A 15,351-nucleotide genomic window follows, 5' to 3' on the forward strand; every position below is an offset into this window, starting at 1 on the left:
TCCGGACTATTTAGTTGATCTCGTTTAGATTTCGTTTTTCGTAAAAAATAATGACTTCTTTTATATTAGTTAATATATAGTTTTTTTATAATATTCCATCGAATTAAAAATAAATCCAGACAAGTTAGAGGCGGATAAAATCCGGACTATAGTCTAACGGTCTTAAAAAAAAAAGTGTGTGCGTGTAATCTTTACGCGCGATTGAAGTAAAACTTAATAATAATTAACTATAGGAATAATTAACAGACGCATTAATATATTACATTAAATAAAATCGTGTTACCAACTAAGCACTCACGTATTACTGAAGAGCTAGGAGCATTGTTAGATTTTTTGCTATTTTTTTCTCGGAAAATCTGATGATACAACTTAATTTTTTGAGCAAAGATGTCATTTTCTCTAGCTAAAATTAAAAAAAATCCTTTATTAATATATAATATAATTAATATTATTTTATCAAGTGAGATTTTATATATTTTACAAAGAATGACATAATGTTATATTTTGATATTATTATTCATCAGATAAACACTTTTACAGGTCAGGTCATTATCAGGTTCTTGATTTTCTCTTTTATTCTTATTTATTGATGAAAGAGTAAAATGTTCCTGGGATTCCGCCATTTTATTTGCCTGATTATTATTTTCATTATATATTCTATCTATAATTCAGTTCATTGTCCATTCGCACATTTTAAAATTTCCACTCATTCATAAAATAATTGATTATAAGAAATTGAAGGTTATATTATTATTAGCACATAAATATGACGTTGGTATTGAATATTAACAAGTATGGGCTTGAACCCTCTGCCTATCGTAATAGTGGAAACGAAAAACAAAAACCAATAACAAATTAACGAATGTCAGAAAATTTCTGAAAACATATATTATTTATTGCAATAGTAGTAGTAAATAAACAATAAAAACACTTGGAGATTTTTAAAAATTATTACTAAGCAATTTGAAATATTTTTTAAAACCATTAAATTATAACGGCTTAAATAATTCTTTCAATTGAATTTTGTACTGAGCGTTATTTCCGTCAGAAAAAAAATTCTGAGTAACCCCCAAGTCACGCATAAAGAAGGTTTACTTCAATAAAATTGGCATGAAGTTATACCTGCGAATAAGCCAAGAATATGCAAAATGTTTGCAAATAGGAATTTTGCTGACGATTGGCTTATTCGGACGTTTAACGTTTCCTGCGTTTATTAGCAAGGTTAGGTCCGGGCTAAGGGACTACGCACACTTATTCAACTCCATTCGCGTTTCGCTGAACGATTTTGGTCACACTTATACAGCTCTACTTCTATCAGCCGCGTACGGCGTCGTAAGAATGAGAATAATAACTTTAAATCACGTCTGCACTCTTTAATCTTTGCGTGCATAATGATTACGTCAGTTCAATGCTGGAACAATACAGGTCTCAACTTGTCGACAAGGAGTCGCGAACCATCCCTGTAAAAGAGCTGTTCCGCCGCATTCGACGGCGAACAGCGCTGTACGCGGCGGAACAGCGCCGAACGCTCTCTATAGCATTCGCATAATAAAAACACTTTTATCCTCATTTCATGCTGGTTTGCCGCGAAAGCAGAATGGACGCGGAAAGCTGAATCGACGCGTACACGTCTCCATACAAAATTGTTGTTTTCTATGGACAAAAGCTGAAAAGAGCTGAATAAGTGCGCGTAGTCCCTAATGATTACGTCAAATCAATGCAGGAACAATACAGGTTGCAACTTGTTGACAAGGAGTCGCGAACCATCCCTGTAAAGAGCTGTTCCGCCGCATTCGACGGCGAACAGCGCTGTACGCGGCGGAACAGCGCCGAACGCTCTCTATAGCATTCGCATAATAAAAACACATTTATCCTCATTTTATGCTGGTTTGCCGCGAAAGCAGAATGGACGCGGAAAGCTGAATCGACGCGAACACGTCTCCATAGAAAATTGTTGTTTTCTATGGACAAAAGCTGAAAAGAGCTGAATAAATGCGCGTAGTCCCTAAGTCGGACGAATGGTAACCCTATTCTAAGGTAACATATGGACGAGCGAGAAAGCAGTGATTTATCGTTTATTTATTTATATTAATCATCACGGCGGACGTGAAACAAAACGTTACTTTGATGTACTTCAGTATATCTAACTGCGGAAACCATAGTTGTTTTGTAGTTCTACTTCTTTAGCCGCGTTATAAAAAAATTATGAGAGTGAAATTTTAAGATGCGTGAGCATCACTGTAACACAAAAGCAACAGGTTGAAGTTAGTTCCTAAAATTTTCTGACGTTTGCGACATTCGTTATATTTTTTTTTGGTTTCCTCGTCCATTTTTAGGACAGGCAAAGGGTTCAAGCGCATACTGTATTCGTTATTTAATAATTCAATGTCACAGCCATCTTTGCAAGATTTTTCTACAAACGTAGAATAGCAGGAGGAATAAATAATTTTGAGGATTTTTACTTTGTTACGTCAAAGAAGTATAACTTCTTGCGTGTAGTACACACACACTTTTTATTTTAAATACTTGCTGTTTCCCGCGACGTTGTACCGGCCTCTTGTTAATATTCATGGACAGTTTGAATTATATATCTTCTGTTATTTTTGCGTTTTGGCCGGATACATACAACTAAACAGACAAATGAAAAAACAGACAAAATTCTGCGCATGTCATTTCGTGTGAATGTATTCTCGCCGACATCCATACTCTTTCAACCGGAACACTGCTATTTCCGGCAGGGAGGTGTGGTTGCAGTACCGCTTCGCGTAAAACTCACGATATGTAAGCTCTCAAAAAAATATTATTATGTTTTAAGCATACGTAAGTTAAAAATGAATAATATTATTATTCTTACTTTCTTCAGCTGATGGTCGCTCAAAGGGCAATGGAGAGGGCTTTGCTCGGAGTTTCCCTGCGAGATTGAATCAGAAATGAGGAGATCCGTAGAGAGCGGGCGAGTTTAAAATTAAAAATAAGGGATGAGATGAGCAGGACTTTCAGCTGATGGTAATTGATACGCCCTGCCCATAACAATGAAGTGCCGCTCAAGATTCTTGAAAAACCCTAAAAATTCTGAGTGGCACTACAATTGCGCTCATCGCCTTGAGACATAAGTTGCTAAGTCTCATTTGCCCAGTAATATCACAAGCTACGGCGCTGTTCTGACCGAAACACAGTAATCCTTACACATTACTGCTTCATGGCAGAAATAGGCGCCGCTGTGGTACCCATAATCTAGCAGGCATCCTGTGCAAAGGAGCCTCCCACTAGTAATTTAGGACTTAATTATAATTGTGACAAGTATTGTACAGTTTATACAAATAATATTGTACCCATATTACCAAACTTACACAAAAAGAAACGACAAAGTAATTTTAAGTAATGCAAAAACAGCTTGATAATAAAACGAATATTGTAAACAAAGTAAGGAAAGTACGAGAACGTGATTGTATTGGGCCCGTCTATAGTTGTTGTCGTAGAGATGTTATCGAATTGCAGGAGGGCTTTTGATAAAGCACAAATTTGCATACACTTACGCAGTTGGTAACCAATTCGGAAGGCAAGTCATTAATACTAAAGCAATCCAACCTCATTTATTCACACCAAGTAAAATTGTGTCGTGTAAAGTGAAGATTTACGATGAAGTCATTACGGTTTATGGGCCATAATTGATAGAGATAAGATCTGTGAGGCTTTGAAATTGCAAAGTGGGCATTGAAGCACGTTGAACTTAGGACGCGCATTAGTGCAAAGAAAAAACGACCGTATTAACATAAACGACGGGTGCTTTGGTTATTAATTATAAAATTTTATAGTTACCGGCACGCGATTGTTGCGTTACTGACATTGTTTTGGTGTGAAGGAATATAGAAAAATCAGCTGAGAAATTTACAAAAGTGGCACTTACGAAGTCAATGCTACTATAGTAGGTGTATTGGGTTTTTGTGGGAAAATCGCGTGACGTAATTGCTTCTGTGTAATCTTGGCACTTTTCAAGGTAATTTATGACTTGACTGGGCATGTGAATTATTTAATTTTATAAATTTTAAACGTAAATCTAAAGAAATTCGTTTTGTCTTTCATATTTTTAGAATATTGGAAAATACCGAAAACAGCAACACTACTGGATAAGATTCGCGGCCCACGCTTGTCACGCCAGAGGAATCACGTAAAAGTTGCCGATTTTTGAGCCATTTTTTTTAATCATAGTTGATTCTACAAATATTTTCATATATATTCAATCAAATGATTAAAGATATTAGAAACTCAAACGGTTGGCTCAAAAAGAGCGCTCGGATGGAATCCGAGGAGAGGTCGTTGGTTCGAGTCTGGCATTGTTCATAATGTTTGATTAAAAATTTAATTTGATTAATGCTTGAAGTGAGGGATATCACATAAAAATAACCAGTTGTTTATAAGAAAACAGTAAAGAGAAATTTGGATTTCAAGCAGACAGAAATAATCATCATCATTATCAGCCGGAAGACGTCCACTGCTGGACAAAGTCCTCCCCCAAAGATCTCCACGACGATAGGTTCTGCGCTGCCCTCATCCAACGTATTCCGGCGATCTTGACCAGGACCATCGTCTGTTCATCTTGTGGTGGTACCAACACTGCGTCTTCCGGTACAGAAAGAAAGAATATCTTATAATTAATCTTAGATAATCAGATTGAAAAAATCCAACAATTTTTTTTAAGGAGACTAAGGTACAAATTTGGTGACTCAGTGCCGGAGTTACTTAAGGCGTGAACACAGAGATCAGACGTTCTTGTACAAAATAATTAACAACTTTGTTGACTCTCTACTCCTACTTAGTCGTATTTGCTTCAAATGTCCAATAATGGGTCATCTCTCCACCGATCAAATATTTTTAGTGCCATTCTTTAGGACTAATTATTGTAAGAATAGATTTCTTATCAGAGCTTGCAGAACACACAATGACTGTTATAACCACATAGACATATTTCGATGTAATAAGTACGATTTTGTATCTTTTGTTAAAAAAATTGGTACCTAAAGGTTATATTTGTATCTGTGAATTTATTGGCTCTTTAAACTTTTGTATTTTTTTTGTAATTATTTTTAATAAGTCTTAAAACTTCACTATGTAATAAGCATCGTTAGGAACTATTTTGGCTAGTGTAATATTTATCGATTATCATACCTTTATGTAATATAAATAGCTGTAAGTTTCTTTATAGAAATAAATAAATAAGTAAATAAATAATTTATACGTCTAGATAGAGTCTCTTGTTAGATAACCGATGAAAACAGGCCAGGCTTAATACTAAACTATGTTACGGTGTACTATGTTTCGGTCTGAAGGGCGCCATAGTTAGTGAAATTACTGGGCAAATGAGACTTAACATCTTATATCTCACGGAGACGAGCACAATTGAAGTGCCGCTCAGAATTTTTGGGTTTTTATAGAATCCTAAGCGGCACTGCATTGTAATTGGCAGGGCGTATCAATTACCATCAACTGAACGTACTGTTCGTCTCGTCCCTTATTGTCATAAAAAAACACGTGCGGTTTGTATGACAGTTTGTATTAGTGTTCGTTAAAATAGAGGTTAACTCTAAACTCAATTTTTTTCATCGTTTGCACAGCCGTCATAGTCTATTTAGACGTATGAATGATCTGAGTTATAAATAATATTATGAGGAATATGTGATACTAGAAGCCTAAACACTGCTTCAATTTATATGTAGGGTTTGTAACTCGTAAACTGTGCAACGCTGGATGTTTCTTGGGCCCCGTATGTTAGTTCTGCACCTGGAACTAGTTGGATACGAGCCATAAGCTGATGTATCTTTAGTGGGCGACTCCCATACTTAGAAACGATGTTTTAGGCTACTAGAGGAATCGAAATAGGTTTTCATTCACACACTTTCTGTCCTGCTGGTGTTTATTTTCTATACCTCAGTTCTAAAGTGTAACAATTCAGAAAAGGATTCCAAAAGAAAACAACTCCAGTTGTTATTGATTCATACTAAAAACCTAAACTTATGAAGAATAATTGGAAGAAACAACTAAACGGCATTCACTTATCGATTTGTTTATCTATGGTGATGGTTGGTTATGGAACAATTTCTCATACTTATCTCAAACATATTGAATTTCAGATTTAACAATTTGTTATGTTTTTAAAGTGATAACCCTCACTTCTAGGATTAATACACGTAATGTTTTTAAATTTTATTTGTGTTGTAATCCTAGAAGTGAGGGTTATCACTTTTAAAACATAACAAATTGCTTAGATACACAATAGCGACTTTGGCTACGTTTCATTTATAAAATAATTAAAAGAGCACTTATACTCAGATTAAGGGATGATCTCCACTGCACTCCAACTAGATACCGCAGACGTAGTCGCAAAGTGCGACAACTAAAACTGGCACGTTATGAAAAAATTTTTAACGTCACACATGTTCTGTTAAACTTTGTTAATAATTGAAACATAAATACCGTCGCGAACTAAAACTTTGTAAAAATATTCCAAAAGAAATAAGAAAGACACTGGGATCACTTATCATTAGAAAGTATTTTGTATTTTATTAATTTCAATGTAAAATAATACCAAGCGTATGTTACAAAATTTGAAAGATGCCATTGAGTGTCAAGATGCCACGCAAAAAAGCATCTAATAGTTGCTCCTCGGTATGTACGGAGAAATCGTGGAAGGCCACTCTTGCTTAATATAAACCTTTCCACAGCTCCTTTAAATCCTATTGTCATATGAACATTTTGTGAGGATAAACAATGAATTCCACAAATGTGCGGGATCTTTTTACAATGCAGAAAAAGACGTGTGTCCGAATTATATTCCGTGTCAAAAGTCGTCAAAGCTGTCGCCCATATCCAATGACATTCAGAACGTCCGCGTCATTGCCCATATCTTAGTAAACTATAATCTTTACTTAAACATCATTATATTTAAAAAAAACAACCAACTACAATAACACTATTTCGAAACAATAGATATAAGTAATATGCACTAAAAAGTATTAAAATAATTGCGTATTTTTATACAATCTAATTCTAGTTAAGATTATTCTAATTTTTGGAATCGGTGTCCTTCCGCCGCGACCCGCTCTCGTCTCTCACCTCCTCACGACTGAAACACATCTCACCTATAACTATGTATGTAGTTACAAGCCTATCTTGGATGACAGCAAATTTAAGACTTTTATGATTTTTCTCACTTGTCACTGTCAGATTTGGACCAAATTACAATGAGGGAAGCACCAGCTTTCAAATAAAAAAAGAATTATCAAAATCGGCTCACCCAGTCGAAAGTTTTGAGGTAACAAACATAAAAAAAACATACCGACGAATTGAGAACCTCCTCCTTTTTTTAAGTCGGTTAAAAAATTTTGGCAAATTTCACTTATAATAACATTTTTTCATCAAAAAATATAGTTATCTTAGTCACAGCCCTAGATAAAAATATAATGTAAAACATCGACCATAATTCTTAAGGTGTGCGTGCGAGCCAATATGTTGATATAAATTTAGTAGAACGCGATTGCCGCGTGCAGCAGTCGATCTAGCTTGAACAGCCCGCGGCAACGTGACAGACTAGTTCATTCTTGTGTTTTTTTATGAAAAATAAGAGACGAGACGAGCAGGACGTTGTTAGTAATTGATACGCCCTACCCATTACAATGTACTGCCGCTCAGAATTCTTGAAAAACCAAAAAAATTCTGAGTTGCCCTACAATTGCGCTCGTCAGAGAAATAAGATGTTAAGTCTCATTTGCCCAGTAATTTTACTAGCCCAGTAATTTAATTAGCAATAACTTTTAACAATTAACAATAAAATTTCTGGCACCTTGAAACTCCTATACTAGCCTGCAATACCTTTTACGAGTATCAAAACAGTCATTTTCTTTGTCAATGGTCCATTCTAACGTTAAAACTACAACATAGATGATAGAAGCTCGTTTGATGCGACTCAAAACCTGACAGCGAGCGGATCGCCCCGCGGCATGTTCGAGCACTGCAAAGCTTATTATCATTATCTCCTAATCTTATTAATGTAATAATTGCCATGACCTCTTTAGAAATATTATACTGTACGACTATACCTGTAATTTACCATATATGACCAATAAATAGATGTCGTAATCAAGAAGGTCGTGCACAAAAAGCGAATAAAAAGATGATTCAGTATTCGTCTTAGCTCGGGGTGTAATCAGCGTGCGGTGCAAGCGCGCAAGGGGCGTGAGCGTATGTTGGGCGAGCGCCGAGCAGTCAGTGAAGAACTATCGAGCGAGTTGGTTGTGTCGCAAGCGAATGCCGGGAACAGCACGTCCTTATTACATAATCATAAGGCTTTGTAATGTACCTTCCATTGCGAGTGTAACATTTGTTGCTTATAATTAATACCGTGTGTTTCACTTGCTGTCATGATCAACGCTCGCAACGATGGACAATCACAAAGATCCTTACCATATGACCGGCCTGGCCCCGTCTTAATATATATAAATAATAATTATTCATTAAGCAGAATAATTGCCTTATAACAAATAGCCAATTAATTGTCGGGAGAACTGCAGATTTAATATGGTGTTGGAGATTGTTAAAACAATATTACTGAAACTGCCTACAGTCAATGTCGTAAATTGGAACATGTGTGAATACGCCGGCTCATTGAACTTTACTGCAATTATTGTGGAATTGAGTTTGATTTGAGCTGTTACGGCCTATTGAACTGACCAATTTCATATAATATAGTGGAAAAATTATGCAATAGATTTATCGCCGCAAGAATTTTTTGCTATCAAACATGAAAGCTCATTGTTTGCTTTTAATTATTAATATTTGAGAAACTGTATAATTAAGAGAAGAAACCAGGGCTTATGTGTTCAGACACAAAAAATTAATTTTCAAGGCAATTTATTTTTGCAAGGTATTTTTCCTGCGTTATTTATAATCTTATAATTTTCTGCGTTAAAATTCGAAGTTCTTAAAAAATAAAAGTAACGTCTAGGGACGCTCGAAAAAAGCGATTCTTTAAAGTATTAAAGCTCAGGATCACGCCAACGAACTTAGCTATCTCGATTCACGCACGAATACAAATATAATTCGTGTGAAAGTTAGCTGTACTCTGAATATTTTTTTAACTTTTAAAACGTTCGCTTTTTAGACAAATAAAATAGCTATTTTCTCTTGTTAGAGCGATAAAAATATCACCAGTAGTTTAGATGCAGTAGAAAATATAAAGTTGAAGACAGCTTCATTTCAATAATTATTAACCGACTTAAAAAAAAAGGAGGTTCTCAATTCGTCGGTATTTTTTTTTTATGTTGTTACCTCAAAATTTCGACTGGGTGAACCAATTTTGATAATTCTTTTTTAATTGAAAGCTTCCCGAGTGGTCCCATTGTAATTTGGTCCAGATCTGACAGTGGAATCCATGAGAAAACCATTAAAGTCTTAAATTTTGCTATACATACGTATAGCAAAGTGGATGATAAATTTTCGAATAACTCAATAACGCGCTAACCGATTTCGATGATTTATTGGATAGCATATACTTCAAAGAAAGTTTGGTGAGAGTTTGGTTAGGTTAGGTTAGTAATCCATGACAAAGTAACGGAACACTGTCTGTAATCAAATTGCAAAGTACTTACGTTCATTGCTGCATTGAAAAATTTTGTATATTTACACATATTTAGACAAATTGTTAGTTAGTGTACTTCAAATTCACTAAAAATCATAAAATATAAAAAAAATAACAAAAAAACAATCGTCTTCAAAAACACTATTACAAAACAATAGATATACTGTGCACTAAAAAGTATAAAAATAATTTCGTATTTTTATACGATCTACTTAATTAATCTTATTCTAGTTACGATTATTGTAATTTTTGGAGTCGGTGTCATCCAAGATAGGTTTGTTACTACATACATAGTTATAGGTGGGATGTGCTTGAGTCGTGAGGAGGCGAGAGGCGAGAGCGGGTTGCAGCGGAAGGACACCGATTCCAAAAATAACAATAATAGCGCTTGGATTTCTAAAATGGTCCCAAATTCGTTCTCTGCACCCTCGAGAACCTCGGATACGATATCCATATTGTTGAAATCATAATTTTGCGCGGCGGCCATCTTGGATTTAAAAAATGATGCCAATTCGTTCTCTGCACTCTCGAGATCCTCGGGTTCGATATCAATATATTGGATTTAAAAAAAATGTGGCGTGTAACCGAAAATCGTGACGATTTGCTATAAAATTTCTCTAATACGTCGATAAAGAAGTTTCACTTCAAAAACATACCGACGTATTGACGACCTCCTCCTTTTTTGAAGTCGGTTAAAAAGAGTGGCCGTTAATGTTCTCACGATCTCAACTTTTTCCAAACGTGGTATATTCAGTAATTTAAAAGAAATATTTACAGTGATTTAAGCCTAATTGGATTAAGATTATTTGACTTTGACTTTGAATACTTATAACATCATGTGGCGTCGTACATTATAGCCTCTTTTCAATATCTACCAATAAACACAAAACACTATCCCAGCGGAGGAACTCGGGGTATATAGTACTTTTATACCTGGCAATATATTTTTTTAATAGCGCCTGTTTTGTTTACAAAATATTTTGCTGTTTTGACGATGTTATTAGCTTAAATTAAAAGATATGAAATAGTTTTTAGGTGTGAAATAGGATTTATTTATCCAAATTTTTATAATAAGACTCTTTGTGACACCCTTTTACTGCACAGTTAGTAATTTTTCAATTAAATTTCACGCACTGATTGTCCTGGAAGCTAACAGAATGACAATAACGCGGCGGGAATCTGATGCTCTCGTGTAACGCTAAATCTGACGCTTAGCACGGATAGAGAGCCCGAGCCCAAAGATCCGTATAACAGCTTCGCTTCAACAATGATAATTATTTTTTATAACTTGCAAAAGTATGTTAATAAACTTATTATTATAAACACAGTTTTTATTTTGGCCATGGATTAAATCATATTAGTAGTGTTTAAACGGAGCTAAGAGTTTACGTGTTGTTTTTACAGCAAAAAATCGTCTCAATACGACACCCGTAATCAAGATGTGTATTTTGTGTCTTTTCTGCACAAGAAGGCAGTGAGAAAAAACAATTGATCAATCACGGATTTCGTATTCACACCCCTTCTGCAATACAGAACTTAAAGGTCTGATATGTTCTTGCAAGACATCATTTGGGACTACTGTCTTTGAATATTTTTTTTCGTAAAATTTGATTTATTTTACAATTTTTCTTATGTTAGGTATTAGCATTGATTTTATACATATTTTTATGTTTTTTACAAACATTTAACATTGTTATTTCCTTTCTATTGCTTGTTTAGACCATTTATAAATACCGCTAAGATTTACGTGTACCCTTTGCTTAGAAACGGATATAAGAATCCTAGGTTTAGATTGTAGGGCGTTCTTTGACGACACTGATTAATGAAACTCGACCTCACTCAAATCTGGGGTTAGCACTCAAGATAAACAATTTTTCACCATTTGTAGAAAGAAAAACTTATTCGAAAATTGATAGAAATTAAGGCCAACGTTACTTGAATTTTTTCTTTTACAAAAAGATTATGTACCTATTCATAATCATGAAATGAATGTCACTTTTGATAGTTAAGTAATGACAAAAAATATTTAAAAAAAATAGAAAATTAATCATAAAGCAAGTATAAAAGGCAAACATAATTTTTCGTTTAAATTGGGAGCGTAATTGGCGTGTTAGAAAATTTTAATTTTATTATCATAAAACCATAAAGATTCAAAATTTTAAGAAAGGCAATCTGTACATACATAATCATAACTTTGTTATAGCGATATATTTATAGCGATATTTGTGGATGAAAATGTTGGGAGAGTTTAAAAAATAAGGGAGTGTGTACGAAAGGTTTAATACTAGTGAAAGAAGCCAGGCAAGTATGTACCGAGTCAAAGCGGCGAAGCGCGAAAGCGATAGCTGGTCGATGCGTCCTGTCTTAGGGGGATTTAAATTTTCTATTTTTATTTTGATATTATACCATTTTATATTATTAATTTAGTATTTAATTGCTCGCATAATACCTTTACTTATTTACAGTGTATGTGAGTTTTTTATTATTAAACCTTTTTTTTTAACTTACACGAGTCATTTAAAACGTTCAAGTTATTTTGATGCGTCATTTTACATACATTGTATTAATATAATGTAAAATGCTGAAACTTTGAATATAGATAAAAAGGAGTAGCAATGAGTTTCTTCTTGACTTCTTCTTACGCTCAAAGCTCAACTTTTTCCAAGTGGTGGTAAAATCTTTGACATTAATATGTATCATAATGAATAAATAATTTTTCATTCTTTATTTCTTTCAAATGGAAGACCGTTATCTCTGCATACCCCTCTGGGACTAAGTTGAGATTGTATAGACCTAGGTTTATGTAACGCTAACCCGGCCAAAGTTTATCTTAAACATACATAATAATTCTATTTTATGAAGCAGATGGCTAATAATTTTAGAGGGCCCAAGCTTTCAAAACTCACTAGACCGGAAAATAATTAATATCCAAGAACATAATTCAAACATTATAGATATTACAACAAATTTCGAGGTCCATTTATGAAGGGAAGTTGTAACTTTGTTTTGTAGCCTTTCTGTAAACATTTGATGTATGAGAATTTACTGATTGGTAAAGGGTTTTCGGTTGCTTTCCTGTTTAGCGTCATATTTGAGAAGATAATTAATTGTTTTAGTGTAGTTTGGTACTTATGTATTTCTACTATTATAAAACTATGTAAATCTGTTGGCACTGTCTGTAATCACATTTTTACACGCTTTTTACTAGCTTCAGCTGTATGTATGTTTGTTTGTAACCGACTCATTTGGGCGCGATTTTCTTAATATTTATAATTTTCATCTACCGTCTATATGGCAGTAATTGAAGTTAATTTTAAATTTCAACCATTATATTTAACCGATTTATCTTATGTTAGGAATTTTTCGGATACTAAAGAAAATTTTAAATTCAACAATGCAGATTACCTGCAAGTTTAAAAAAAAACTAAAAAAATACGCTTTTAATATATAAACCAAACTAGAAAAGGCTACTATTTATTTGAGAAGTTATGTGATGTTTTAAGACTCACTGACACCAATACTACGATATTTGATTATTTTCTGCCTGTCAATATTATAACCCAAAAACGACTTCCATGATCTATTTTAACGCGATGTGCATAGTAGGATCGCGTGACTGTCTCTTAATTTTATATGAATATGATCATAATATAAGCTACTTATATATTACATAATGACTATATTCTGCCTGCCAATTCGTTCGCATTATAAATTCGTAATCGTGCATCTTTAGATAGTTGTAATTTGAGATAAAATGGACTTTATGTGCTAAAATGTGTGTATAAAATGAGTGACTTACGAAGTGAAAGCATATCAATCCCATCCCAGAATCCCAGCAGATTCTGAATATCCCTCAGACTCACGTAAACATAAACGTAAGGTTGTCAAATTACCTGTGGTAGACTTGCCACATTTTAATGGAAAATATTATCGCTGTATTAAGCAGCCGCATCATATGGTCCTTCGAGCCGGATCTATCTTGACGTATAAGTGATTTATAGTTAAATATTATTATAAATCAGTTATGGCAAATCAGGGTAAGGTATTCAGAAATAAAATTAATAAAGAAAATATATGAACGATGCGGGACTCGAACCCGTGATTTCTCGCGTCCTTCTTGAGGGTTATCACTTTAAAAAATGAACAAATTAAGAACCCATCCAAGCAATAAACGAAGGTAGTAAGATACGCTTTACTGAAAATGTTAGTTTTACTAATTATAGTATATCGTCAGCACGTATCAAGCTCCTCACAGGAGCTCACCAGTATCTAGTTTAATAAATCCTTTGAAATACCCGGTTCGTTTTATTATCCGACATTTCGCAATTTAGATGGTCTCTCTGAATTTCCTGATATTATATAAGTGTTACGTGACTTAGAGATACAAAGATTTCTGCTGTGATCACTTTAGTATGCATTTCGACATGCTCACAGCTTCATAATTTTGGATGGTTTGAACAGATTTACATAAAGTCAGGTGACTTAAGTAAACCAAGTAGATGTGGGTACGGAAACGGGAAGCTATATTCGTATTTATTTAATAGATAGAGACTCTGTCACATTCTTGCTCGTTCTTCTCTAAGGTAATCTGACTTCTGAACGAGCTGTATGAAAAAATGACATATTTCAAGTGTAATGCATATTTACCTACGAAATAAAATATATTTGTTTGTTTTCATTTTATTGCTTGGTTGTACGTGCTAGAAAGTTCCTTGAAAACGGCACTGTAGAGGAACCCCAGACATGCAAATGGTGTCATAATATCCTACTTTGTGGCGTATCGTGTGAAGGTGGAAACAGTTAGACACACGTTAAAGTGACATGTCAACGCAACGCCAAGTGATGTTGATCGCAGAGCACTGGGTCATCAATTGGTTTGAACTGATACTGGGTTGCGCAAGACCAGGGATGACAGCAATCAATGCGAATGTAAGTTTGTTTGTTACGCTTTTACTCCTGAGCTACTGAACCGATTTTGATGAAATCTGGTAAAGCGATATACTAGAGCTTGGGAAAGAACACAGGCTACTTTTTATCCCGGGAAAATTCATGGTTCCCGCGGGATTTGTGAAAAACTGTAATTCACGTCGATGAGCTATAACTATATGAGTAGTAGGTTTAGTTTGCCGTACCAATCTTCCTTGAAATAACAATCATATAAATGTTGTGACCGGGAGCGAAAACGGGATCCGGAACTGGACTGGACCAAGATAATCTTCAATTCCAAACTTGCTTATTATTTTTAAAAACTAGGCCGACGAAGTCGCGGACTACACCTAGTACTTTATATTATGTGACTGTGGTTAGTGTCCATTACTTCTATCAAAGATATCTTGTGTACAGCTTATAATTGTATCATTAACGTATTACATAATAATTAATATCTACATGTAAATGTTTTATTTTAGATCATGAATCGTACCGTAGGCAAACGTTGTCAGTTGCTAGGCAAACGTTTGAACTACGTGCTACGTAACGTTCGGATAGGTACAAAATCACGTGTATAATTTTTTGAGCACAATTCATATATTATCTAAATATATAAAAGAAAGTCGTGTTAGTTACACTATTTATAACTCAAGAACGGCTTTACCGATATGGCTGAAAATTGGTTAGGAGGTAGCTTAGAGCCAGGAGACGGACATAGGATATAATAAGTCATAAAATATAAAAAAAAAATACGAAAAAATATTATTATAAAAAAAATATTTTCTGATACA

This window comes from Leptidea sinapis, chromosome 1 (assembly GCF_905404315.1).
Source record: "Leptidea sinapis chromosome 1, ilLepSina1.1, whole genome shotgun sequence".
Taxonomy (NCBI): Eukaryota; Metazoa; Arthropoda; class Insecta; order Lepidoptera; family Pieridae; genus Leptidea; species Leptidea sinapis.